This window comes from Mus musculus, chromosome 6 (genome assembly GCF_000001635.26).
Source record: "Mus musculus strain C57BL/6J chromosome 6, GRCm38.p6 C57BL/6J".
NCBI lineage: Eukaryota > Metazoa > Chordata > Mammalia > Rodentia > Muridae > Mus > Mus musculus.
In genome coordinates, this window is record NC_000072.6 from 35,125,023 (window position 1) to 35,152,894 (window position 27,872).

General features: G+C 41.6%; 1 protein-coding gene and 1 long non-coding RNA gene across 13 annotated transcripts in view; one reads left to right on the forward strand and one right to left on the reverse strand.

Moving 5' to 3' along the window:
* Cnot4 (CCR4-NOT transcription complex, subunit 4) overlaps positions 1-8,732 on the reverse strand; it is a 111,690-nt gene extending 102,958 nt beyond the window's left edge. For 5 of the 8 annotated variants that reach the window (NM_001164412.1, NM_001164413.1, NM_001164414.1 and 2 more), the window contains exon 1: positions 8,480-8,715. The gene's annotated coding sequence lies outside the window, so the exon portion shown is untranslated. Of the gene's footprint in view, positions 1-8,479 lie in introns of all 8 variants that reach the window. The other 3 variants (XR_001785152.2, XR_001785150.2, XM_011241407.2) reach the window with 2 other exon arrangements.
* Gm33046 lies at positions 8,509-27,318 on the forward strand. 5 transcript variants are annotated; one of them, XR_868974.2, is made up of 5 exons: positions 8,509-8,680; positions 9,226-9,548; positions 12,124-12,249; positions 23,566-23,862; positions 26,515-27,318. It is a non-coding gene; the product is annotated as a predicted gene, 33046 (long non-coding RNA). The 5 variants fall into 5 exon arrangements; XR_003956422.1 differs by having other exon boundaries at positions 8,591-8,680; positions 12,124-12,499; positions 26,515-27,120; XR_003956423.1 differs by having other exon boundaries at positions 8,605-8,680; positions 9,231-9,548; positions 26,515-27,120.
* The last annotated feature ends 554 nt before the right edge of the window (positions 27,319-27,872 follow it).

Genomic DNA, 27,872 nt, shown 5'->3' on the forward strand with positions numbered 1-27,872 from the left:
ATCCAAATATAGGCATGATATGTCTTATCTGTACTAATAAACACATTGAATCGGATGAGATAAAATTTCTCATTGTAGTGCAAGCATTGTGTCACACACTTGTAATCTCAGCACCGTAGGAAGTACAGGTAGAAACATCATCAGAAGTTCAGCACACTTTGTAGCTCTTAGGGATGGGAAAAATGGTGTTTACTTTTTACTATCTTAATGTTTCTTTGTTTTCCTCACTATTTTCCAGTGAATGAATAACTAAAATCATTTTTTAAAACTGAATTCCTGGCTGGTGAGATGGCTCGGCAGGTAAGAGCACTGACTGCTCTTCCGAAGATCCTAAGTTCAAATCCCAGCAACCACATGGTGGCTCACAACCATCTGTAATGAGATCTGACGCCCTCTTCTGGTGTGTCTGAAGACAGCAACGGTGTACTTATTTATAATAAATAAAATCTTTGGGTCGGAGCAAGCAGAAATCCTAAATTCAATTCCCAGCAACCACATGAAGGCTCAGGACCATCTGTACAACTACAGTGTACTCATATACATAAAATAAATAAATCTTTTTTAAAAAACAGAATTTCTTTGTTTAGATTATTTGAGTAATCATGTATCTATCACTTCCTTTCTGAAAACCCACTTCTATATTAGCCACAATTACTGCCCTATAGTGGCAGCTAGTGCATGCCAGCCTCAGTAACATGAGACTCTAGCTATAAGTGGCCTTGTATATACTACAAAAGACAAGCACAACACAATTTCTTAGTCTTATGCTCTAATCTAAGTACAGTGTCACTCTGAGACTTAAGAAGTGAAGAGAAGAGACTCAGGACTCGGCTGTTTACTGCACTTGAAGAGGACCTAAACTCAGTTCCTAATACCAACATCAGGAGGCCATGACTACCTATAACTCCAGCTCTAAGAATTCCAACACCCTCTCTGGCCTTCAGAGGCACCTATACACACTTAGCACATACACATATATACATAAAAATAGATCTTTAAAAAAATTACCACCAAATCCTGCAGAATTTCCACCTCAATGCTTTAATATTCCTCAGAATAGCTTTTCAACTGGTCTTTAATATTTAAAAAAAAAAATGGCTGTTAACTCCAAACACAGTATTGTGCTGTGTTATTTAGCACAGTACTGAAAGAATTAATCTTTCTAAAACATACCAATATGTAACTCCCGACCCTTACCAAGTTTTTTTTGCGGGGTGAGAGTGAGGGGCTTCTTAACTGCTTCACACATTGAATTCAAGCTTATTCTAAACATATACTCCATAAACCAACCTTACTTATAAAACGATCTGCTACAATTCCCTCAGGTTAACATGTTCTTCCACAAAACCAGACTTCTTACATCTCCTCAGAACATGCTGATCCCCATCTCCAAGTGTCTCCTCGTGCTTCTATCCCCCTGAGGAAGTGTGTGAAGTGTTCCTCTGGAGATGCTCTGAAGACACACAGAGTTCAGATTCGTTATCTCTATCCACTCTCTTCAGGAAGCCCCACCCCTACAACTCCGATGTGAAGTGCAATGGCCTGGAGTTTATGTATTGTGTACATTATTTGAACACTTCTCTGGACAGTGCAGGTTACACTGTTATAAAGTATTCTTGTCAAGATAAATGTAAACTGTCACTTTCCAGCATGTGGGTCTATATATAATATGCACTCAGCTATTTGAAAAGCCGACTGCATGATCCTGATTAAAATTAAAAGTATTTTATTGTTGAAAGAGTTCTAGTACAAAAGAAAATAATGTGATGGCCAGGACTGATTCAAAGCGGTGCAGGGCAGAGTAGCAGGGAGAAAGGTAAAGTGAGTGGGCCAGAGATGAGACCACACTGCTGGGAGCTGATAATCTTTGAGGCTCAATGACAGCTACACCATAATCCACAGTTACTTTGTATTTGTAGAAAGTGTTCACAAAATTTCAATTTTTAAAAAAGACTTGGGCTTGGACTGTAGCTGACTTGTAGAAGGCTTTCCTAGTACATAACTTCTAAATTCAAATTCCAGCTCCCTGCCCCCATTAAAAAGAAAAAAAAGCTTAATATTGTCTTAAGTTCATTTTAAATATACATAAAACACATTGTAATACCTTTTTTCAAAGGGCGATGGCTGTTGTGGATTCTGGTACACTGAAATGGGTCTGTGGTACATTAAAAGGTTTGGTTTGGCTTTTTGAAACAGGGTCTCACTGTTGAGGCTCAAATCAGCCTCTAAATTCTGACATTACTGATTGACATTACAGATCTATAGTACCATGCCTAGCTACAGTTGAGAGAGCAAGAGAGTGAGAGCAAGACGAGACAGACAGACAGGCAGGCAGGCAGACAGACAGACAGACAGACACACACAGAGTCATTCTTGAATTCCAAGATCATGCTGCCTCACTCCAAAGTAGCTAGGACTACAGATCTGTACACTAGGCCTAGATTGTAACTCACTTCTTTACCCAACAAATATCCTGCTCTCCACTGACCATAAAAGAACGGTTTCTAGAAAGATCAAGTCTAACAGGGAGCTTGAAGCACTTTTATCTTTTTCTACAAGTTAATGAAAAGTAAATTGGAGGGATAAACGTCATCAGAATGTTGAAAATTTCCATGAGAAGTAAAATTAATCTTACCAGCAAAGCAATACTGTCTATACTACACATTTTTATTCAATTTTGGCATCCACAAAATGGTCCAAACAATTGCTAAACGTTTAAAAAAAAAAAAACAAAAAAACAGGGGCTGGAGAGATGGCTCAGTAGTTAAGAGCACTGACTGCTCTTCCAGAGGTCCTGAGTTCAATTCCCAGCAACCACATGGTGGCTCACAACCATCTGTAATGGGATCTGATGACCTCTCTTTTGGTGTGTCTGAAGACAGCAACAATGTATCCTCATACGTAAAATGAGTAAATCTTCAAAAAAAAAAATCAGAAAAAAAGTCATACATAAAATATGGAAGGCAGAAAAGTTTTTTTAAGCTTTGGGGGGTTTTTTGTTGTTGTTTTGTTTTGTTTTAGTGGAGAAAAAACTGCTAAAACCAAGGCTCACTAAATAATCTCTGTTTAAATAACCTAAGTCAGCCAATGTTCAGTAAACTCAAAATCTAAAGACACCTGATGCCCTACAGGGAATGAATGAAACAGGTTTCTAAATTATCAGAAAGTAACACCTTATGGAGAGAAGGAAAACCATGCTCAAGAATTTCTAGATATTTGGCTTAGACAAGGTATCTGTTACTATTAGGGGATATCATGTCCCTTGGATATAGCTACCATTCAAATCCAATCACTGCTTTGTCCATGTCATATTTTGCTAATTCCTTCTACAAACAGTAATACAAATATACTATTTTTAAGCAATTTTTTTTCTTCAATTACATTGGGTTTTTGAAGTTTAGTTTTGAGCTTTTTCCCCTCCACCTTGGTTTTTTTGGTGTGGTGTGCTTTGGTTTGGTTTGGTTTGGTTTGTTTGAGACAGGGTCTCACTGTGTAGTCCTGGTCATCCTGGAACTTACTATCCAGACCAGGCTGACCTCAAACCCAGAGACCTATACTGCCTCTGCCTGCTAAGTGCTGGGACTGAAGGTATATGCCACTATGCCTGGTATTGAACCATTATTTTTACACAACATTTTACACATTGTTTTGCACACAAGCCAATTTGGTCATTTTGATTTCTAATTCCATAACTACTTAACTTCTTAAGAGATTTTTTTAGTGACCATAATAAACAAAAAATTTTGAACAGATATATAACACATATGCTTTGAGAATAGCAAGGCTTACCCCAGTAAAGCAAGCAAAGCTTGAAACAGGAGAATCTTCCTACACAAACAGCTTAATAATGAAGAAGCCGAAGAAGCCATCCTCATATACTGAATATACTGAGACAAAAAGGAAAAACATCTCAGACTGCCTGATACTTGGACATCTTTACTCTAGGTTTTCCTCTTCCAATAAAAGAAAATCATGCTAATAAATTACAATGATGAGGCCAAGTGGTAATATACTTGCTTCATATGCACAGGCCTGAATTATGTTCCTTAGCATGGAAATACTTAAAACAAACTAAACTATGAGGGACCAAAAAAACCGTGCTAAAATTGTCCATAAACAACTTTGGGAGGAACAAAGACAAAACAAGCAAACAAATAAACAAGCCCACCAAACTTAAAGAACCAGGATGGGAGAGGATGGCTCATACAGCATTTATTTTATAAGTATGAGGACCTGGGCTCTGTCCTCAAAACTCACTGGGCATGGTGTGGACTTGCAATCCCAGCCCTGGCTAGGCAAAGACAGAAGGAACCCTGAAGTTTAATGGTGAGCCAGTCTAGCCTAATTGGTGAGTCTAGAGGCAATGGGAGACTCTGTTCACTTTCCTAAAGTTGACACCTGAAGTTGTTCTCTGGCCCACCCACACATGAATCTGTATGAACACACAAATGCACACACACAGAAACACACATTTTTTTAATTGTGAAAGAATACTTCACAATCTTTCAATTAAAGAAGTCTACAAAATGAGATTAAAAATTATTTTGAAATAAACTGTGTAAATACCCACAACCTGATCAAAGTAATAGATTATGCTACCATAACTAGTGAACTCTCAACTTCTGAGAAACAAAAATACATTAAATCTTTAAATTACCAGGTTTCATGCAACTTTTTTTCAAGAATGGGTATTTGTAGACTTTTCCTACTAACTCTATGGGAACATAAAGTTTATAAAATGTTAGAATGTGTTACCAAGTTTTATCTGATACATGCTATTCCAGTGGGATGAAAACCATTTACAAGTTCCATTTAGATTAAAAAAATCCTTTGGGGAATGTATGTAGTACATTCTAGTTATACTGTTTCTAGAACAGCAAAAACCTCAATAACCTATTTCCCTACTGTTTTTGTTTCAAAACCAACTTAGCTCACTACACTTCCTTTACAAAAAGTCAAGGTGATAATATAGGTAATGACAAAACTATGTGAATTTTTAGCAAAAACTAAAGCTTTCACAAATTTACCCTATCTCACACAGTCTACAAAGACAATAACAGAGTTGAGTCAAGAATCACTGCAGTCACATTAAAAAAAAAATCATGATCGTGAAAAGTGCTGCCTCACTTTAAACCAGGGAGTGGGAAGGAAGCAAAGAAAAGCTTCTAAAACTAAACTGATTAAATGAATTATTTTTCATTCTTTTAAGACACAAAATCCTTTATACAGAAACACTCTCCTGAAGCCACTGTCTAATATGCAGGGGGCCACTTAACGTCCATAGTCTAGCCTAGTACCAAACAAGTAAGTAAAATTCTCCTAATGCTAAGAGCTCATCTTTTGGCAATGCCCTCTGTCTTTTACAAAATAGTGAGTTATCCAGGACTGGTGTACATGGTAGCTCACACATGTAATTCCAGCCTAAGGAAGCTGAAACAGGATGACTACCCTGTGCTTGAAGACAACTTCTTTTACACAGTCAGTTCCAGGATAGCCTGAGCTATAGTTAAGACCTTCTTTCAGAACAACAAAAACAAAGTAATGGGCTGCAAGCTACCTCTAGTATTTCCATTTAGAAGGAAGTTGACAAGTGTCACAAAACAATTTTATTTTGTATTTTGGTGTTTGATTATATCTCTCATCCTAATCAAATTAAAGGTTTGTAGATGCAAGTTTCAAAAAAATTATATGGTAAACCAACTTTAAATAACTCATGTTTAAAAACCTTATACAAACAATCTATTCATTTGAAGACTTTGGCTATTCAATTTGCAGAAAGAACTACAAAGTATCAAAGAAAATCATTAAGTATGACGCCTCCATGTTAAATGTTACAAATGAAGACTACACAAAAATATTTATAAACTTCAGCTTACTTCCTCCTGTCAATGTGTTAAAGAACATTTTTACATCTTCTCTATGCTAGAAGCAAGAATTTGATGACCCCAGAGGAAGAAGAGAAATTATTTACGATATTTAGTGAGCCAAATAGCTTTACAAAAGAAAAGATGCATTAAAAAAAAATCACTCATCCCCTTCTATCAGACATTCTCCTTAGAACATACTGCTTACAATTCAGCCAAGTATGACTGCCAAGAGTATCTAGACAAGATTGTTCAAAGTGGCAAGCTTTTCCACCAGTATCTACTTTTTACTTGGAGTTAAAGACAAGTTATTGGTAAACTAAACGAAAAGTATTATTTTCTTTTTAACTTCAAGGTATAACTAAAAACAATGGATGCTTATATAAAATGCTTCCAATTTTTTAGAAGAATAGGGATTTATTCCATTTTGCCAAATTGGGGCTTAAGTGGCTGAAATAAAGAGCTTTGACCATGAGTGACAAGATGAAGAGTCAGGTGACTGTCTTCAAGTTCAAGGCTAGCCTGATCTACATTGCTGGTCAGTCAGAGCTACATAAAGACCCTGTCTTAAAAAAAAAAAGGAAAGAGAGAAAGAACAAAAGAAAGAACGAACGAAAGAAAGACAGACAGACAGACAGCCGAGGGGGAGGAGGAGGAGGAAGAGGAGGAAGGAGAGGAAGCTTTATGAGCAGCTTTTCTAACCTTAGTTTACATTTTTAAAAACTTTTCACAGCAACTTAATATAACATCAAATATAAGAATAGTCAAGCTTTATAGGTGAAATATGTAAGATTTACAATAACAGTAATGTGTGAAAGTAACTAGAAGAACTGCGTTTGTATTTACACTTAAGTTGTTACTATTTCCCCCCAATAAGCGACATACTTCATTATGAGACTGTTATTGTGACTTTAAATATTTTTATATATATATTAAGAACACAATGTCTTATGTTCAAACTTGACATGTGTTTATCTGACCTATATAATCTTATTTGCTGTTCTGGTAATTCTTTATGTCACTGTGGTGTATTATAGCAAATACTCTAACTCCTGATTACACAAACTAGTGCATTTCAATTCTGCTTTCACTCTACTGTAGAGACCATAAGCCACCCCTTGCTCTTCAGTTTCTAGCTCTTACTTACTACAGGTAATAACAGCTAAGTGCCATTGAAGCATGCGTATGCTCAGCTTTGTGACTTCTTTTCTCAGCCCCCATAGTTTCTATGGGAAAAAAAGGAATTTAAGTTTACCCCAAAATATCAACTTCTCTTCATACATACCCAATGTGTTTTTCCATACAACTTATTCTGATAACTCCTATCCTAGAAATGTCAAAAGAGGGAATTTCCCAGATCAAAAGAGAGGGGGGAAAAGTCAAATTTGCACCCATCACAAATAAATGTTATCAATTAACATAAACATCAATATAACGGAGCCAATAATTGATACAAAAGGAATCTGTAACCCACATACAATCAAAATACCATCTGTATTTATTTGCATGTGGTGTTCGGGGATGAAGTGTGTGTGTGCGCGCTAGATTCACCTGGTTTTGAAATTCTAAGCTGATCTTTATGGGTATAATCAGAGACAACATCAAGTGTCCTGAGGAATGGCAATTCAGGAGAATGCTGAGTAGCACGGAGAAGGTCGAAAATGAAAAGAGGGGTAAAAAAGGATAGCAAATGAGCAACAAAAAGATCAAAAAAGCAAAACATTCCTTTCCCGAGTAGCCCGAAGAAAGCTCTTTTCTCTTAACGTTAATAGTCTCCCACTCACTTCATTCACTTCCTAACTTCCTTTACTTTTCAAGGAACAACACGGGGCATCATCTCCCCTATCCTGGAGTGTGTGCTCAAAGAGTCTGCATTGGAAAGAGGGAAGGAACCGACAATTCTCAAGTAGGTTAAGAAACAGGTGGGTTATACGGAGCAACGGAGCAGCAACATGATTTAGATACTCACGAGGTGGCTTTAAGATGACAGATGCGGTTAAAGGAGACTTGCACATCGGAATCAACTCGGGTCTGGCAGACAGACTGGGGGCTGACTGCAAGCACCAGAGGGGAGCAGAGGCTAGATCCAGAGCAGCCTTTCTGGAAGGGATGGGGCAAAAAGGGGCAAAAAAGCCCACCAAGCAGGACGGGTGGGCAGTGAGCAGCAGCACCCGTCAGAGTGGAAATGATGGCTCTGGCTTGGGAGACCGGGGCCAGTAGGAAAGGACGTCAGAGGGGAAAGGAGGCTGGGGAAACAGGAGGACCAAGACCTAAGGATACTGTTGCCAGAAAAATGCGGGGAAAACTGGTGATGAGAAGCCCTCTTGGGTTCTCAATTGAAGAAATTCTCCAAGGAGAGCCGGCGCTCGCTGCCGCGCTGCCTCCAACCCGGCTGCCTTTTCCTGGTGATAACTGCTGTGGCGTAGAGGGGAGAGGGAGGAAGAAGAGGAGGAGGAGGCAGCCAGAGGAGGAGGAGGAGGGTGAAGACGAGGCGGGCGGGGGTGGGGGGGTGGGGAGAAAGGGGGGTGCGGCCTGCACAGTCCCAGCGAAGCCTCCGCTCTCTCGTAGCCGGTCAGCGCCGGGTTTCCCCTAAGCCCAGCCCCGCAGACACTCACCCGCCTGCCTTGCCTCGCTTTTCTCTTAGCCGACTCCACGCGTTGCCGAGTCCTCACAGGAGACCAATGAACGAGAGTCGGCGAAAAAACTCTTCAGAACCGGGCCTGACTGCTTCAGTGAGTCCGACCTTTACGGCTGAGAGAGAGACTCTCAGCTTTCGGTGGGTTCCACGGCTAGACGGGCCACCATCTTACATTAGGGTAAGACTCCTCCGGCCTCCGCTGCGCAGGCGCATGCCGATCCGGCTGGGCGGGGCGGGGGAGGGGCGGGACAAGCGGCAGGCGGGCGAGTGGGAGGTTGCGGCGGACTGGTCCACTGCACCCTGGGAGTTGTAGTCCTCCGATAGTAACCGCCCCGGGGCAGGCCGGGAATTGAAGTCATCACTAGAGAAGGCGCTCGGGAACTCGTTCCTCACGTGGCTACTGGAGCGCCGGCTTTCTTCTTGTTTTGCTTCCTCTTCTGCCCGCGTGTGTGGCTACTGTGTCATGTGGTCGGCGGTTTTCACTAATGTTAGCTGAAATGTAGGAAACCAAAATTCTACGAAACTTAACTGATTCGGAGGAAGCTAGGACGTGTCTTTTTCTGCCCCGCCCGCCATAGATAGGTATCTGACGGGGGCGGTATGGTGGTAGAATCAGGTTGAGCATTGCAAGAGCGCGGGATTTGATCTAGAGTGGGGAGTTGATACTTTTGGAAAAGTGAGCGTTAATTCGTTTCCCGGTCTTTGCACGTCCTTTACCACCAGTACAGCTGAGCTCATCCTCCTTACTGGAAAATCGCCAGTGAAGAAATACCTGAATTGCCATGTGCACATTTCTCAAGAGAACGCGGGCAGTCAGAGTAGCATGAGTTGCTGATGATGTGAAAGCATGTGGACTTACCTGCAAACTGTTGCTGGCTGCACAGAACTCTTCCAGCCTGCACAGAAGTGTGCGTCAGGTTCGCAAACTGCACAAGTAAACACGTCTCAAAGGACATAATACAACCGCAGCCGGTTCGAGCACCGAGAAATTCTAAATAACAAAATCAATTTACTGAACTTCCCGGGTTGCCTCCCAGAACTCTGGTGTAAGTGGCGCTCCTGGAGCGGTCGATTCTGTTTATTGCCTATATTCTTCATCTATTCATATAAGTGCTGAGCTCCTTGGTACCCAGTTCAGTGCCATATGCTGGGAGCATACAACAGAGACCAAAAACACAAATCTGTCCCCATTCTAGGGTGTGTGCATGTAGTGGGGTTTGGAGAAGTGAAAGGAACCAAGTTTTCAAATCCAGGATTAAAATACGTAGGATGGGACTGTGGATGTCACACAGTGGTAGGGCGCTAGTCTGGCACACTTGAGGCCTGAAAGCAAAAGGTTTAAGGGGAGGATTTAAAACAGAAAAGGGAAATGTAAGGAAAGAAATTGAAGTTTTAAAGTCTCAGTCTCGCTGGACGTGGTGACACAAGCCAGGACTCTGAAAGCAGAGGCAGGTGTATCTCTTTGAGTTCAAGGCCAGCTTGGTCTACAAACCATGTCTAGAGGCAGAAAAAAAAAAAAAAAAACCACAAAAAAGGCAACCAGACCAGTTTCTTTGGTGTAAGAGAGAGGAAATGTTGGGGGGCAGGGGGAGGGGCATAAAAATGACTCAACTTATTTTACACAGGAATGAAATTGCTAAAAATTATATATGTGTGTGTGTATGTGTATACATATATATACACATACATATATATGGGTGTGTATGTGTGTGTGTGTATATATATATATATATATATATATATATATATATATATATATATATCACATTTGGGCATAGTGGTATGAGACCTTGTCTCAAAGTAAAAAAGTTAGGTGCTGGAGAGACAGTTCAGTGGCGAGAGTACAATTCCCAGCCACCACATGGTGGCTCACAACCTTTTGTAATGGGATATCTTCTGGTGTGTCTGAACAGAGCTACGGTGCACTCACATATATAAAATAAGTAAATACATTTTTTTTAAGTAAAAAAAGTTAAAGCCTGGAACGTAACTAAATGATAAAGTCCCTCCTGGCACAAAACCCTGAATTCAATCTTCAAAGGTTAAAAAAAAAAGTTACAGAGTAATATACAGTAAAATTATCTATATTTCCATAAACATGATTGCTCTAAAAATATAATAAAATGGTTATTTGCTAGCACTTGGAACAAAATCTTCATGTATGTGAAAGTTATGAATACTAACTGATTGAAAGAAGTGTGTTTTGGTCTCTCTCCGGTAGGCAACACGCATCTACCCTTAGTTACACCACTAGATTATTTCTTAATGTGCTCCTCATTTGTTAGAACTAAAAACACCAACAGCTTCGTGTTCATGTGTAAAGCAAGTTAGACTTTGGATAATTAGATGTAAGTTGTATTCAGATAACCATACACAGGTGTTTCATTTAGCAGTCATGAGAGACACAAAGTGGTTCTTCAGATAGAATTCTGAAGACTGGCTCTCCCGTTTCTGCAGGGAGGGTAGCACACTGAGCTCCTGCACTGTGAGAATCCAACACTAGGAAACAACGTCACTTTCGTTGTTGGGTTTTGGCATTTTGTTTGGGGAATTTTGTTCTGTTTTGTTTTTGAGACTGGGTTTCTCTAATGAAGCTCTGGCTATTCTGAAACTCTGTGGCTGGCCTTGAACTCAGAGATCTGCCTGCTTCTGCTTCCCAAGTGCTGGGATTAAAAGCCTGAGCCACCACTGCCACACACAATATCACTATCTGCTTATTGATGGAGACTGACTGACACAAAGGGACAACTACTAACTAATGATATTCACTACCCTTTCAGGCCTGGTCTTTTATTACATTAACAACCAATTTTTACATGTTAATATATGTGTATACATATATACTTATCAATGTAACAATTCTTTTAAGATGCAGGAATGTCTCTTTTTTATTTGTTTTTTTTTAAATTTATTTATTTGTTTACTTATGTATATGTGTATGCTGTCGATCTCTTCAGACACACCAGAAGAGGGCATCAGATTCCATTACAAATGGTTGTAAGCCACCATGCAGTTTCTGGGAATTGAACTCAGGACCTCTGGGAGAGTAGTCAGTGCTCTTAACCACTGAGCCAACTCTCCAGCCTTTATTTGGTTTTTCAAGACAGAGTTTCTCTGTACAGCCCTAGATGTCCTGGAACTCAATTTGGAGATTACAGTGGCCTCCAGCTCCACCAGCCTCTGCCTCCCACACCTAACTCAGGATTATTCATTTCTCATTTATTTCTACTTTATTATTTTTTACCTCTGTGTACCTGTGTAGTTCTGTGTGTGAGTGTGTATATGTGACTATCACTGGTGGAAGAGGCCTGAGCTGTCAGGTGCCCCTGGAATTGGGATGGCAACCAGGTGCGATCAGCCCAGTGTGGGGGATGGGAACTGAACCCAGGCCCTTCGGAAGAATAGCACATGCCCTTCACTACTGAGCCAACTCTCCAACTCCAGGAACACATCTATAAAATTACATACACATCAAATTCATACACATCAAACACATAATGTGGAGTTAGTTAAATAGAGGGCTGTATTTGGAAGAGGTAGGAAGGGAGACATAACTTCATAAATTGCTTCATTGATTTAAGGTTATGCATATAAACCAGTTTTATACATTTTCATAAATAGATCATTCTGCTGTGTTGCGAATGGATTGAAGAAAGACAAGAATGAACTTGGAACAACTAATTATGGGAATATTTTAGTCATCCAGATGGTTATTCTGATTGTGGTGGCAGCAAGGATGGAAAAAAGGTAATAAAACCAAGATACATTCTTTGAGATTGAAATAACAGGACTGGGTGATAAAGTGGAAATGAAGGGGTTCTCTTGAATGAGTCCTGTTTCTCTGGATTGAGTGGCCTTGCAGATGGGGGCTCCTTTGGTTGCAAAGGAGAAGAGGAAAGTAATGATGATTGAAATAGCATGTATGAAATGGAAGCAGAGAACTTCATGTGAAAGTCAGCAGGACTTCAGAAGAGTAGTGACTGCCCACTTGAACCTGGTAAACTTTTATTTCTAATTATTTATTGTATGTGTGCGTGGTCATATTTATAAGGGGCAGTGTGCACTTTTGCAAACTACTGAGATATGGGTATTTTAAATAAATCAAAAGTTCAAGTCATATTCAGACATGAACCTGACTGTGTACAAAGGCATGATTTCCCTGCAGTTGGGGACTGTAGCTCAGTGGTGATGTCATTTACTGCTCACAAGGTGCTGGATTTGATCCCTAGTCCTGAAAGAAAAATCCCATTGCTTCAATACTACTAAATACTAATGTCACATTATTTGTGTGACATTACTTATTTTCCCCAGGCCCTACTAACTGTGAGTCTTAACTGTTATTTGATAAGTTTTGTCTTAATCATTTAGTGAGTATTTGTGTACTGAATGTTAGGTATAGATGTTGCTATCCAAAGTTATTTTAAGATCTGAAAGCAGAAAGAGAGAGAGAGAACAAATAGAATAACTATAAAATATAATTAGCTTATTGTCAAAGTATTAGGAAGGGAAAAGAATAAGGTAAGGAGCCGGGCGTGATGGCACACACCTTTAATCCCAGCACTTGCGAGGCAGAGGCAGGCGGATTTCTGAGTTCGAGGCCAGCCTGGTCTACAGAGACAGCCAGGGCTACACAGAGAAACCCTGTCTCAAAAAAACAAAACAAAACAAAAAGAAAAAGGTAAGGGATCAAAGCTCGCGGGCTGGCTGGTGTGAAACAGGAGCGCCTCTGTGAAGAGATAACTCAATCTGACATTTCAAGCATTACAATGATCCCATTTTTAAAACAACAAATGACCCGTGCCAAGACCTTAATGCAGGGATATCCTTAGCATATTCCAGGGGCACAAAGTCAACCAATCAAATCAGTGCAGAGACAAACAGCAAGGAAGTCATAAAAGACAGTACACAGTTGAACAGTAAAGGATACACATGCACACACACACACACACACACACACACACACACCGTGCAGAGGATGGATCTGAGATAGTTGGCCACTGTACAAGTAGAGAGACTGGGAATGGGAGATGTGACGTGACACATTTGTCTTGGGTGCAGAATTTGGGTGACCACCAAGAAAATCTCAAGAGTCAGGGTAAATGATATTGTGGGGTAGCATATTATTAGTGTGTGGGAGTGTATGTGTGTGCATGCAAGTACAAGTGTGAATGTTGAGATTGGGGTAGAAGTTGATTCTCTTCTTCAACCATGGATTCCAGTGATCAACCCTGGTCACCAAGCTTGGACAGCAAGCGTTTTTGTCCACCAAGCCATCTCACCTACCCTAAAAATATATTTAATATTTTATGGGCTAAAGAGAGATTAAGAGCACTTGTTGCTTTTGTAGAAGACCTGGGTTTAGTTCCCAGCACCCACACACAGTGGCTCACAACTATTCTTAACTAGAGTTCCAGGGAACCTAAGTCCCTCTTCTGACCTCTACAGGCACCAGTTACATGTGTAATACACATACATACATACATGCAGGCAAAACACACACACGGCCTAATTTTGTTTTAACTTATTAGCTGATGTAGGTCTTGAGCCAGGCAGATCTCTGTGAGTTCGAGGCCAGCCTCATCTACATAAGGGGAGCTCCAAGCCAGCTATAACTACACAGTGAGGCCCAGTCTGAAAATAAGTAGTATATTATTTGTGTGTATGTGTGTGTATCTGGGTGCCCATGGATGCCAGAAGAAGGTGTCAGATTCCCTGGAGCTAGAATTATAGGCAGTTGTGAGTCACCTCGCTTGGGCACTGAGAACCACCCCTGATCCTTTGCTAGAGCATTAAACCCTGGGTTCAATTCTCAGCTCTCCATAAAAGGAACGTGTTGCCCCAAAACTCGGGAGATGGAATCCAGATCATCAGAAGCTCAAAACTGATCTAAACTATAGAGTGAGCTTGAGGCCAACCTAGGATACATAAGATCCTGTTACAGATAAGTAAATAAATACAACTAACAAGTAAAATGTTGAGTTATAAGCACACGTTCCGATCTTTAATTTACAAAATGCTGCCTCACTTCTCTCCCCAACCCCAGCCCTCTCCCCATAAATATCTTATCAAAATACGTAGCTGTGTTGAAGCTATAGCTTCCTGATTCAGTTTTTTAAGTCATCCATCTAAGAGGAAATTCAAATTGCATATTAATAAATATCCCACAGCAGTTCCACTCCTATGTGTAAGTGTGTGTGAATGTGTGTACATATTTAGTGTCTATGAGTTTTACACGGGTATGCCAGGAACCTTAATGACAGCATTAGCTGAGATAACAAAGCAGCGAGAATGGCCCCATGTTCATAATATAATGGATGAGGACATTGTAGACATTTAATACAGTGTAATACTATAAAGAAAAGCCAGTGAACTACAACTTCACAGTCGAGAATGACTTTCAATCAGACATAGTAGTGTACACCTACAATCCTAGCATTTGGAAGACAGGAACTCAGGATCATCCTAAACTTCATAGTCCATTCAAAGTCAGCCTGAATTTCATGACACTCTATAGCAAACAACACAAAAAACAAAAACAAAAAAGAAACAGCCAGGTATAGTGGTACAAGCTTTTAAACATAGCACTAGGGAAGAGGAGGCAGGCAGATCTCTCTGAGTTTGAGTCCAGCCTCAACTACATAGTCAGTTCCAGGATGGCCAGAGATATATAGTGAGACCCTTTCTTGGAAAAACAAACAAACAAACAAACAAACAAGAAGGAGCTGGAGAGATGGCTCAGAGGTTAAGAGCATTGGTTGCTCTTCCAGAGGTCTTGAGAGTTCAATTCCCATGGTCTCATGGAATTGAGTCCTGTGGAACCCAATGCCTTTTTCTTTTGTGCAGATGTATATGCAGATAAAACAGCCATATACATAAAAGCATAAATAAATCTTTAAAAATAAATAAATAAAGGGGCTGGAGAGATGGCTCAGCAGTTAAGAGCACTGACTGCTCTTCCAGAGGTCTTGAGTTAAATTCCTAGCAACCACATAGTGTCTCACAACCATCTGAAATGGGATCTGATGCCCTCTTCTGGTGGGTTTGGACAGAACAACAGTGTCTTACATATATAAAATAAATAAATCTTGAAAGAGGTGGGGGGGGGGGGAAGAGAGGGAGAGAGAGAGAGGAAGAGGGGGAGAGAGGGGGGTGGGGAGAGAGAGAGAGAGAGAGGACAAAGAATTTCAAAAACAAGAATTTCAAAATCAAAACAAGAGAGCCCGTCACAGGGCTCGTGAGATGGCTCAGCAAGTCAAGGTGTTTGCCTCACAAGCCAGACAAATTGAGTTCAATTTCTGGGACCCATATAAAGGTAGAAGGAGAGAGCAGACTTCACAAAATTGTCTTCTGACTTTCACATGCTAGCCATAGCTAGCATACCCACATGTAACATACATACACATATACAGTAATACTAATAAATGAAATATTAAAAACAGGAATTCCACAAGTGAACAGATAACAGCATGAAACATCTTATATGAAGTTCAAAAGCAGACAGAACTAAATGTTGTGTAAAGAGTTACGTTTACGCAGAGGAATAAATGTTAGAAAATACCCCATAGTGGTTACTCTAACTGGGAGGTGAAAGAACATGACTTGGGAGGGAGTTAAGGCTTTCTGAAGAAGAAGTGCTGGCCTGTCTGCTAATCTGTTATAGACACGTTGATATCCATGTTACCATTTTCTTATGAGATGTAAATACAGTTTGAAGGGCAGGGAGATGGTGTGGTGCATAAAGTACTTATCACAAGAGCACAAGATAGGCAGAGATCCCAGGAGCTCACTGCCCAGTCAACATATTCAAGTAAGTAAGTTCCAGGTTCAGAAAGAGACTCTTCCTCAAAAGCTAAGGAAGAGAGTCATAGAGAAGGTTGCCTAGAATTAGTTTCTAGCCTTTACATATATGCATGCATGCCCTGCACACACACAAGTGTATTTTGAACTGGCCTTTATCTATGTGATATGATGTATGTCACCATGAAAATAAGGATAATATTCAGAGATGCATTCATGAAAAAATTGAATTGGTATGCCTGTATTTTGTTTTGAAAGATACGAGAGGTCTGAGCAATTTTGCCAGCTACTTTTCTTAAAAAGATTTTTTTTTAAGCCAGAGAGTGATACATGCCTCTAATCCCAGCACTCAGGAGATTACGGCAGAAGGATCACTGCTAGTTTGAGGTCAGCCTGGCTATATAATGAGCTCCAGACCAGCCTGGGTTACAAAGTAAGACCCTTCTAAAACAAACAAACAAACAAATAAACAAAAGGCTTAACCTGGAGAAGTGGAAGTCCAGGCATAGATGCAGCGTTATATTCTTCCTTACCTGCGGGTGCGCGTGATTACGTCTACAGGAAAGGGACTGTAATCTTTGATAGTGTCAGAGACAGGACACATCCTTGAGCATACTAGGCAGCACACACTCCTGCTCTCCTACTGAGCCATTTCAAGTTCTTGTAGAGAGTAAGAAGTAGAAAGTACCTAGAGAATTATGTAGCAACGAGACCTTTCTCGTGAAAGAAATGACTCTTAGAAAAGAGAAGCTTCTGGAATTCATAAACCAAGCATAGCTTATTTCATTTATTTTTCTATTGAGCCAGCTCCTTGTTAGGCTACTTCTGTGGTTTAGCCACAAAAGTGCTGTGTAACAAACTATCCAACCCTGTGCATTGGCTTACAACAACAGTCACTTGCTCTTTGCCATGCCGCAGATACCAGATACCTGGTCTTTGGGGCCATGCATCAGTGGATCCAAGCTGGGTCCATCTGGGTGGTTGTGCTTCAAACTGCTCTAACCATGCTGGAAGGAATGAAGATACTCTTTTTTTTTTTTTTAATGTGAAAAGGTATTTTGCCTATACATATGTCTGTGCACCACTTATGATCAGGTCCTTTGGAAGACCATCCAGTGTTCTTAACCACTGAGCCATCTCTACAACCTCAGGCATGAGGATATTCCAAAAAGACACCTTTGTGCTTCCTTTTAATTATAAGACTATTGAAATAGCGGATCTTTAAAAAAAATGGAATTTTCCCAGGCATCCCATACTGAGAGAAAGGAAGGGATGGAGCTCTAGGGTCAGCCAGAGAGGAGAGCTTGTTGGAGATTTCATAACATGCCAACACCATCTAAGACCAGTTTACAAGGGAATCTGGAGCCAAAAGAATGGTGATGGGCAGGACCACACCTTGAGTAAGACTGGTTAGTTATTTCTCTTCTGTTTAAACCTAAATCTCATCTGAGGACCTGGAAGATGGACTGGACCTGCTTGTTCCTCTCAATGTGGCTACGTCGAATAATTTTCATACTGTGTATTATTTTGTTTGGGTTTTTTTTTTGTTTGGTTTTCATTTCATTTTTGTTGTTTTTTTTTTTCTTTTATATTTTCAGGCAGGGTCTCTATTATGTAGCTCTGGTTGTCCTGGAACACACTCTATCTAGACTAGAGTAGACAGGCCTGGAACACTCAGAGATCTACCTGCCTACCACTACCACAGCCCTGCACTGTTGTGGGTTTTTCTTTTGGGGGATAGGGGGCAAAGGGGGTTAGTTTGTTTTGCTTTTTCACTTATTTGTATGTCATGTGCATTGGTGTTTTGCCTTCATGTATGTCTGAGTGAGGGTGTCAGATCCTCTGGAACTGGGGTTACAGACAGTAGTGAGCTGCCATGTGGGTGCTGGGAATTGAACCCTGGTCCTCTGGAACCACTGAGGCATCTCTCCAGCTCTCCACTGTTGTGGTTTTGATTGGTCTCTTGAGGAAGGTTGTCCAAACCCAGGTTGTTAGGGCTGGTTGTCCCAGACCAGGCTGGGCTTAGCCATCAGGCACATTTCTTTTATGTTTGAAGAGGCTGCGTGTCTCTGAGGGAGGTTTTTCTGATGGCAGTGGCAGAAGCGAAGGAGAGGGAACCTAGATATGAGAGCACATGCCAAGCCTCTCCTGGTATCACATTTAGCAACAATTCAGTAATCACAGTGTGTGACATGGACAAGTTCAACCTCAGAAATGCTGTGAAGCAGACTCTTTGCATGGAAGCTGGACGAGTGACTAGTTGCTGAAGAATTATTTACCACAATAATGAGGAAAAAGAGTGATACACATTTGTCTCTGTCCACTCCACTTTCTCTGCCTTGAGGACTCAATAAAGATTTTTTTTTCCTGTTCACTACAAACAACTAAAAGGAAGTTGGATAAATACTAGAAACATTTACTGAAAGTCATAAAAGACAAAAAAAAAAAAAAATGTAGTAGGCTTTGAGCTGAGGAGTTGGAGTTGAAAGAGGTGACTTGAATCCTTTTCCCTCCAAGGGGCATTTGATCTCTCTTAAAAGCCATCTGAGAGACAGCCTGCCTTTGGCCAGAGGCCAGAGATAAATAGTCCTGACTGCCAAAGACAAAGGGTATCCTTCTCACTGTATGTGCTAAAGGATCCCAGCCTTTGCTGTGGGGTCATCTGCCAATCTAAGAGGAAGAGCTGAAAAAGAGGGTGGCTTTAAAGACACCTGACCCTAAGGAGACAGACACCGATTCAACACAGGCTGGAGCTGGAGTTTCTGACCTTCACTGGAAAATTGAAATGTGCCACTTTTGAAAGTAGGAGAAGGGATTCAATTCCAGGGGTCAACTGAGCCATCACAACACCATCTAACTGTTAGAAGGTGTCTTAGTAACGCCCCCTCCCAAGATAGGGCTTCTCTGTGTAGCCCTGGCTGACCTGGAACTCACTCTGTAGACCAGGCTAGCCTCAAACTCAGATATCTGCCTGCCTCCTAAGTGCTGGGATTAAAGGCGTCACCACCACCACCCTCAGGCTTTTTCCTTTGTTTTTTCTTTTTTCTGTTTTGTTTTGTTGTTATTGTTTGTTTGGTTTTGGTTTTGGTTTTGGTTTTGGTTTTGGTTTTGGTTTTGGTTTTGGTTTTGGTTTTGGTTTTGGTTTTGAGACAGGATTTCTCTGTGTAGCCCTGGCTGTCCTGAGACTTACACTGTAGACCTGGCTGGCCTCAGATTCAGAGATCTACCTGCCTCTGCATCCTGAGTGCTGGGACTTATGATGTGCACCACCACGCCCAGATTCTTAGCAACTTTTCTATTGCTGTGATGACCTAGGCAACTTGTAAAAGAAAGATTTTATCTGAGCTTACAGTTTCAGAGGGTTAGAATCTATGACAACTATGGGGGAGAGCACGGCAGCAGGCAGGCATGCTGGAGCAGTTCCTTAAGGCTTATCTCTTCATCTACAAGCACGAGGCAGAGAGCACTAACTAGGAATAGCACATCTTTTAAAACCTCAAAACCCACCCCTAGTAACACATCGCCAACAGGGCCACACCTCCTAATCCTTCTCAAACAGTTCCAGTAAAGAGACTTCAAATATATGAGCCAATGGGGCCATTCTCATTCAGACCACCACAGATGGAAACACAAATTTTCTGGGGGAAACTTGCCTTATTACCTAGCTTTCAAATTATACCCAACTAAATTTTAAGATGAAATGTCCTAGAAATAATAAGTTTTGTAAACATAAAATTAAGACCCAAAGGGAAGAAAACAAAAACAGAAGTAGACTAGACAAAAAGTAGACACAAACAATTATCAGAGAATACAAAGCAATCCCATTGCCTCTTTTCATATAGGAAAAAAAAGTTCATCCTTGAACATTCATTCGAAGAATTAGTACATTTTTTGAGTCAGGATCTCATGAGCTAGACCAAGCTGTCCTTAAACTGACAGAGATCTACCTGCCTCTGCATCCAAAGGACCAAGCACGGGGTTTTAAGGTGTGCACCATAATACCTGGCCAGAAACTATTAAAAATGACATCATTACAAACAAACAAATATTTGAAGTGACATCACATAAGGCTGGAGAGGTATCTCAGCAGTTAATAGCACTCACTGCTCTTGCGGAGGATATAGTCTCATTCCTATCATCTCTGCCAGGTGGCTCACAACCAGTGCCAGAGGAGCCAACTCCCCTTTCTGTCCTCTATGGGTGCCCACATGCTTGGGTGCATATACACACCAACTCCCCCTTCTGGCTTCTCTGTGTGCCCACATGCATGAGTGCATACACACACAGATACATACACAGACACAAATAAAATAAAACATCTTTAAAAGTAGCATCACAGAATTGAAGAACACCCAACTAGAATGTGAAGAGTAAGGGATTTATTTGTATTCATGTGTATGTGTCTGACCTGCATCAGTTCATTTGCACCTTCTTTATGCAGGAGCCCACAGAGGCCAGCAGATGGCGATAGAGTACCTAGAACTGGAGTTACCGAAGATGGTTGTGAGCCTCCATGTGGGTGCTGAGAACTGAACCCCAGGCCTGTGTGACTGCAATAAGAATTCTTTTTATAAAGATGTCTTTATTTATTATGTATACAGTGTACAGTATTATGCCTGCTCAAATGCCTGCATGCTAATCCCTAGCACTACCACAACAAAACAGAATCTGATTTTTTTAATTTCTTTACCATTTGTCATAAATTTTACGTAAGTCCTCAATGCATTGTCACTCAGAAGTTCTAGAATTAACAAACTCCATTTTTTCCACCCTCTCACTACAGTTTTCATGACCTGAGATGCTAGCAGCCAACCACCCCCACCCCCTCATACACACAAAACATCCAGACCACCAGCTGGATGATCAATTTCAACTCAGTTCTGACACTGTCTACGTGAAAGCAGTGTTAAGTCCCAGCTTTCCAGCCTTACAAGAGTGCCCTGAACTTCAGATGGAAAGCACAGGCCCTATATACCAGCTATGAACTGGGGTCCTCAAGGCTGCCTCCTGGAATTTGCTTAATTTGCTAAAGTGGCTAACAGAACTTAGAGAAACATCACCCTTACATTCACTGGGTGGTTATTATAGTGCAAGGGTTCTCAACATGTGAGCCTTGAACAACCCTTCCACAGGGGTTGACTAAGACCATCGGAAAACACAGATATTTACATTCCAATTCACAACTAGCAAAATTAAAGTTATGGAGCTGGCAAGATGGCTCAGCAGGTAAGAGCACTGACTGCTCTTCCAAAGATCCTGAGTTCAAATCCCAGCAACCACATGGTGGCTCACAACCACCCCTAATGAGAACTGACGCCCTCTTCTGGTGTGTCTGAAGACAGCTACAGTGTACTTATGTATAATAATAATTAAATCTTTGGGCAGGACCATAGCGAGTAGGGCTGACCAAAGTGAGTGGGGTTGACTGGAGTAAGCAGAGGTCCTAAAAATTCAATTCCCAACAACCACAAAAAGGCTCACAACCATCTGTACAGCTACAGTGTACTCACATACAAATAAATCTTTTTTTTTTAATTACAGTTATTAAGTATCAATGAAAATGATTTCTTGGTTGGGGGTCACCACAACACAATGGGTCACAGCCTTGGGAAGGTTGAGAATCACTGTTCTAGAGGCTATTACAGTGTCTATACACGGGAGATACATGGAATGAGAGATAGAGGGGATGCTACGGAAGCTCTGTGTCCTCTTTTAGTACACTCCATCCCAGGATCATCAATGAGTCTGGAAGGTCTCTGGACCTTGTCATGTGGCTTTTGTGGAGGTTTCATTGTAGAGACATGACTAATTAGATCATTGACCTTTAAGACTCAGCTTAACCTCCAGCCTCACCCTACTCATCCCAGAGACTGGAGGTTCAAAGTCCCAACCTTCTAATCTTACCTTGAACTTTCTGATAACTAACAGTTATCCTGAAGAGGGACTTCCAGCCAGTAGAGAACTAATTTGTTAAAAAGAAAGACCCTTGAAGATCACAAAAGTTTTAGGAGTTGTATGCAAAGACTAAGACTAAGACTAACACCAAAACCATACTCCACACTCTCAGAGTGACCAATTTTACTTTAGAAATTCTAATGATCAGTCTTGGTAGTCAACTGACTGAATCTGGAATCAATTAAGAAACGTTCTTCTGGGGGCTGGTGAGATGGCTCAGGGGGTAAGAGCACCCGACTGCTCTTCCAAAGGTCCGAAGTTCAAATCCCAGCAACCACATGGTGGCTCACAACCACCTGTAACAGAGATCTGATGCCCTCTTCTGGTGCGTCTGAAGACAGCTACAGTCTACTTACATATAATAAATAAATAAATCTTTAAAAAAAAAAAAAAAAGAAACGTTCTTCTGGGTAGGTCTCAGATGGCATTTCCTAAAAACATTAACTAATGTAATTAATGATGTGTGGTGGTTTGAATAAGAGTGGGTCCCATAGGCTCATAGATCTCTTTTATTGTTGTTGTGTTGTTTTGTTTTGATTTTCAAAACAGGGTTTCTCTGTATAACAACCCTGGCTGTGCTGGAATTCACTTTGTAAACCAGGCTGGCCTTGAACTCACAGACTTCTGCCTGCTTCTCCCTTCTTAGTGCTGGGATCATAAAGCAGGTGCTGGGCTGGTGAGATGGCTCAGCAGGTAAGAGCATTGACACCTCTTCCAAAGGTCCCAAGTTCAAGTCCCAGCAACCACATGGTGGCTCACAACCACCCGTAGTTAGATCTGATGCCCTCTCTGGTGTGTCTAAATAAGTATTTTTATAAAAATAAATAAGTGAATAAACAAATTTTTTTTAAAAAAAGCAGGTGCCACCATGCTCTTAGATTTGAATGCTTAGTCACCAGGAAGTGGCACTAATAGGAAGTGTAGCCTTATTTAAAGAAGTATGTCACAGGGTATGGACTTTGAGGTTTCAAAAGCCCATACCAGGCTCAATCTCTCTCTGTCTGCCTCTCTGCCTGTGGATCCAGACGTAACTTTCAGCTACTGCTCCAGCACTATGAGTGCCACCACGGTCCCACCATGCCATAATGATAATAGACTAACCCTCTGACATTGTAAGCAAGCTCCCAATTAAAATGCTTTCTTTTGTGTCATTTGCCTTTGTCACAGTGTCTCTTCATAGCAATAGAGAAACAACTAAGATAGGGTGAGGGTATCCTCTCCCAGAGCGGACAGCATCCTTAAGTGTTGATAGAAAGTGTCTGAGATAAAGCAGAGCATCTTGTCAACATGCCTGCCTTTGCTCCCTTCTAGTGAGTGCATCTGCTTTATCGCTGCTGCTGCTGCTGCTGCTGCTGCTGCTGCTGCTGCTGCTGCTGCTGCTGCTGCTGCTGCTGCTGCCGCCACCACATCTTTCCCTGACATCAGAAGCCAGCATGCTTGGTCATCCAATGTGGACTGAAGACCAGTAACTCTCCAGGAATCTTCCAGGCCTTCAGCACCAGATTGTCTCTGCTGAGGAAGAATCCAGTCACATGGACTAAGGAGCTATTGGGTTCCCAGATTCTCCAGAGAGGAGTAACTATGTTTGGACTAACTAGCTTATGGCATGTAAGTCAATCTAATAGAGCCATATATACATACACACACACACATATATATGTATATATATTCTATTGGTTTTGTTCATTGAGAGAACTCTGACTAGTACAGACATCAATTATCTGTTAAGAAAAAAAAAAATCATAGTTGCCTTCTTCAGCCTTTGTTAAGCCCTTAAATCTTTTTGTATACATACGAGTGTCTCCTGGGTATCATACATCTGCTTGAAGAACTTCCTGTAACAGCTTCTGTCATGTACATCTGCCGTCAATTCCCTCAGCCTTTCTTAGTTTGATGAGGCTGTATTAACACTGACATCCTTTTTGAAAGATGCCTTCCTTGTATACAAATTCCTCATCAAAGGAAAACATTGGTTCTCAGTGTTTGACTATTGTGTCAGCCACACAGGTACCTAATGCAAATGTGCTTTGAGGAGAACTTACTGCAGAGAGCACAGTTGACTGATAATCCCACATGACATGTGGTTTAATGTACCATGCCACTCAGAACCAGTCAACCCCATAAAGTACCAAAAGAAACAGGTCAAACCCCAGCTCACACATAGTTCTTACACAGTAAGGGAAGGAAGAATGGTATTCTTTAACCCTCGGTACCTACATTAAACTAGAGTTCACATGGCACAGTGTCCTCAGTAGGAAGTGCTGTGTCTTATAAAAAGGCAAGTAAGAGCCAGGATGTGTTTGGTAGAAGCATGGTATAGAGCAGGGCTCCAGGGGTGGGGAGTGGGGGTGTGCCTCTGCAGGCCCATGCTGAGGCATCCCTTCCCCCTGAGGTACCATGTAGTATGGAATAGAGTTTGTTTAGGGCATGGGAAGGGGGGTTGAGGAGGGAGATAAAGGCAGAGAGGAAGAGGAGGAGGAAGAGGAGGAAGAGGAAGAGGAGGAGGAGGAGAGTCTGATCAGGAACACATGGAGAGAGAGGGGTAAAGGGGATGGGGAGAGAGGGTGAAAGGGCAGGGAGAGAAGGAGCAGAGAGTAAGAGAATAAGAGAGGTGGGGGGTGCAGAGTCCCTTTTATAGTGAGTCAGACATACCTGGCTGTTGCCAGGTAACTGTGGGGTGGAGCCTAGAAGGAATGCTAACAGGAAGACTATCAAGAATGCCTTGGAAATAAGGGTGAAATCAAGAGTACACCAATTGCCCACCACTCTCACTGCCCCTTTTGGAATTTTTGTGTTCCCATCTTATAATGCTAAGCAAGGAAGGGTTAAAGCTCATGAGATTTCAAATAGCTGCCTGCTTCACAAAGAAAACACAGTAAGGTTGTTACTGTACTATAAGTCACCACTGATACACTTTGATGTCCATGTGACTGAGGTCCCAACGTGAGAAGAGTCCCTTGTCTTGATGACATCATTATCCTAAGAACTTGCCCTGCTTTTATGCAACCAAGACATGGGAGTGGGAGCATGTGGAACACTTTGTTGGGTAATAATAGCCTTGGGTCATGAGGAATTGAGTCAGGCTGTAGGGGGCAATAATTCCTAGCCATAAAGAATGGCTTAGCCCCAGCCTGACTGTCCTGCTTCACATGCAGAAGCAATATGCCTGGGTACTGAAAACAACCCACCCTTCTCCAGGTCAACCACAGAAAATACCTATAACTTCCTGATAGCTACCAATCTATGTATGTATGTACATATACTTGTCTCCCAGTCCTTCTAATGCATTCAGCCTTCATCCTGTGGACAGGTCGGGGCCCCTAACTGTTGTAATAAAGCAGTCTCAGCCTGTTGGGGTCAAGTCTGTCCATTTCATTTTTCTCATACTCTCGAGCACATCTTTTTGTGTGTATGTGTTGGGAGGGCAGGATCTCACTGTGTGGTGTCCCACTGTGTAGCTCTGGCTAGGTAGGTAGACCAGATGGCTCTCAAGCTTACAGAGCTCCTCTTATCTCTGTCTGCTTGTGCTGAGACTAAGGATTAACCCATCACACCCAGCCCACACTTACCTTTAACTTGTGTTTTCATACCCTTGGATTTTCCTGAGAATTTAAGTCTATAACCTTCAATTAAAAGTTATGCTACTTAAAACCCCAGTCCTAAGATTTTTTTTTCCTTTATTTCTTCTCTCATACAGTAAACCCAGAAATAAGTGGGCCTCCCAGGGATATGAATACAGCATAAAAAGTTACAATAGGCCTAGGCATAAACCCTTGTTTCAGGGCTATTCAAGGCAACCCAGTAGGAGAAAAGGGGTCCTAAGGGCAGAGAAAGAGTCAAGGACACCCCCACTCCCAGTGTTGGGAGCCCCACATAAACACCAAGCTAACAACCATAACATATATGCAGAGGACATAGTGCAGACCCATGCAGGTTCAGTGATTGCTGCTTCAGTCTCTATGAGTCTCTATGAACCTTGCTTAGTTGATTCTGTAGACTTTTTCTCCTGGTGTTCTCTACCCTCTGGCTCCTACAATCTTTTCTCCCCATCTTCTACAGGGTTCCTTGAGGAAGGTACCTGATGGAGATCTCTAGTTTGGGCTCTCTCTGTACCTAATGTTTGGCTGTGTGTCTCTGTGTCTGCTCCCATCAGCTACTGTAAAAAGCCTCTCTGATGATGACTGGGCTAGACACTAATCTATGAGTATGGCAGAACACCATTAGGAATCATATTATTGACTTTTTTTTTTTCTGTTTTAGGTCTCTGGACCATCCAGCCTTCTGTTCCTGGTCATCTAGACAGTGTTGGGCATGGAATCTCTTTAGTCATGTGGGCATCAAGTTACACCAGCCATTGGTTGGCCATTTCCACAAGTTCTGTGCCTCTTTTGCCCCAGCACATCTTGTAGGCAGGACATTTTAGGTCGAAGGTTTTGTGGCTAGGTTGGTATCCCAGTCCCACCACTGGAAGCTTTGCCTGTTAGGGAAGATGGCTCCTGTATGCTCCATTACTAGGAGTCCTTGCTAGGATCACCCTCGTAGACTCCTGGGAGTTTCTGCTGCACTAGGTTTCCACATTGTTTCCCAGATACTCTCCAATTCCCGTCAACTCTTCTGTATTCTCTTCCTCCATCCCTCCCCCTCTACCTGTTCTCTTCTGCTCGCATTCCCACCTGCCCCAAGTCCACCTGCAAAATCTATTCTACTCTCCTTCTGCAGAGAGATCAATTTGTCCCCTAGAGCCCTCCTTGTTATTTTTCCTTTCTGGCTCTGTGGATTGTATCATGATCGTCAGTTACTTTATAGCTAATATCCACTTACCATGTTTGGCTTTCTGGGTCTGGATTATTTTTCTTTTCTAGTTTCAGCCTTTTGCCTGTAAATTTCATGATGTCATTTTTTAAACACCTGTGTGAATGTACCACATTTCTTTATCCACCCTGGGATTTTTTGTTTTCCCAAATGAAGTTGAGTTTTGGTATTTCAAACTCTAAAGAATTGTGTTGAGATTTTGATGGGGATTCTATTGAATCTGTAGATTGCTTTTGGTAGGTGTCTTAGTCAGGGTTTCTATTCCTGCACAAACATCATGACCAAGAAGCAAGTTGGGGAGGAAAGGGTTTATTCAGCTTATATTTCCATACTGCTGTTCATCACCAAGAAAGTCAGGACTGAAACTCAAGCAGGTCAGGAAGCAGGAGCTGATGTAGAGGCCATGGAGGGATGTTATTTACTGGCTTGCTTCCCCTGGCTTGCTCAGCCTGCTTTCTTATAGAACCAAGACTACCAGCCCAGAGATGGTCCCACCCACAAGGGGCCTTTCCCCCTTGATCACTAATTGAGAAAATGCCTAACAGTTGGATCCCATGGAGACATTTCCTCAACTGAAGCTCCTTTCTCTGTGATAATTTCAGCTGTGTCAAGTTGACACAAAACTAGCCAGTACAGTAGGAATACCACTTTTTACTCTGTTGATCCTACCAACCCATGAGCATGGAAGATCTTTCCTTCTTCTGAGACAAATTATGGGTTTAAGCACCTGGAGACCCTCTTCATGAAAATAAAGTATTTCCAGCACCTTGGCCCTAGCATACAATGACACTGTCCTTGAAAAGCTC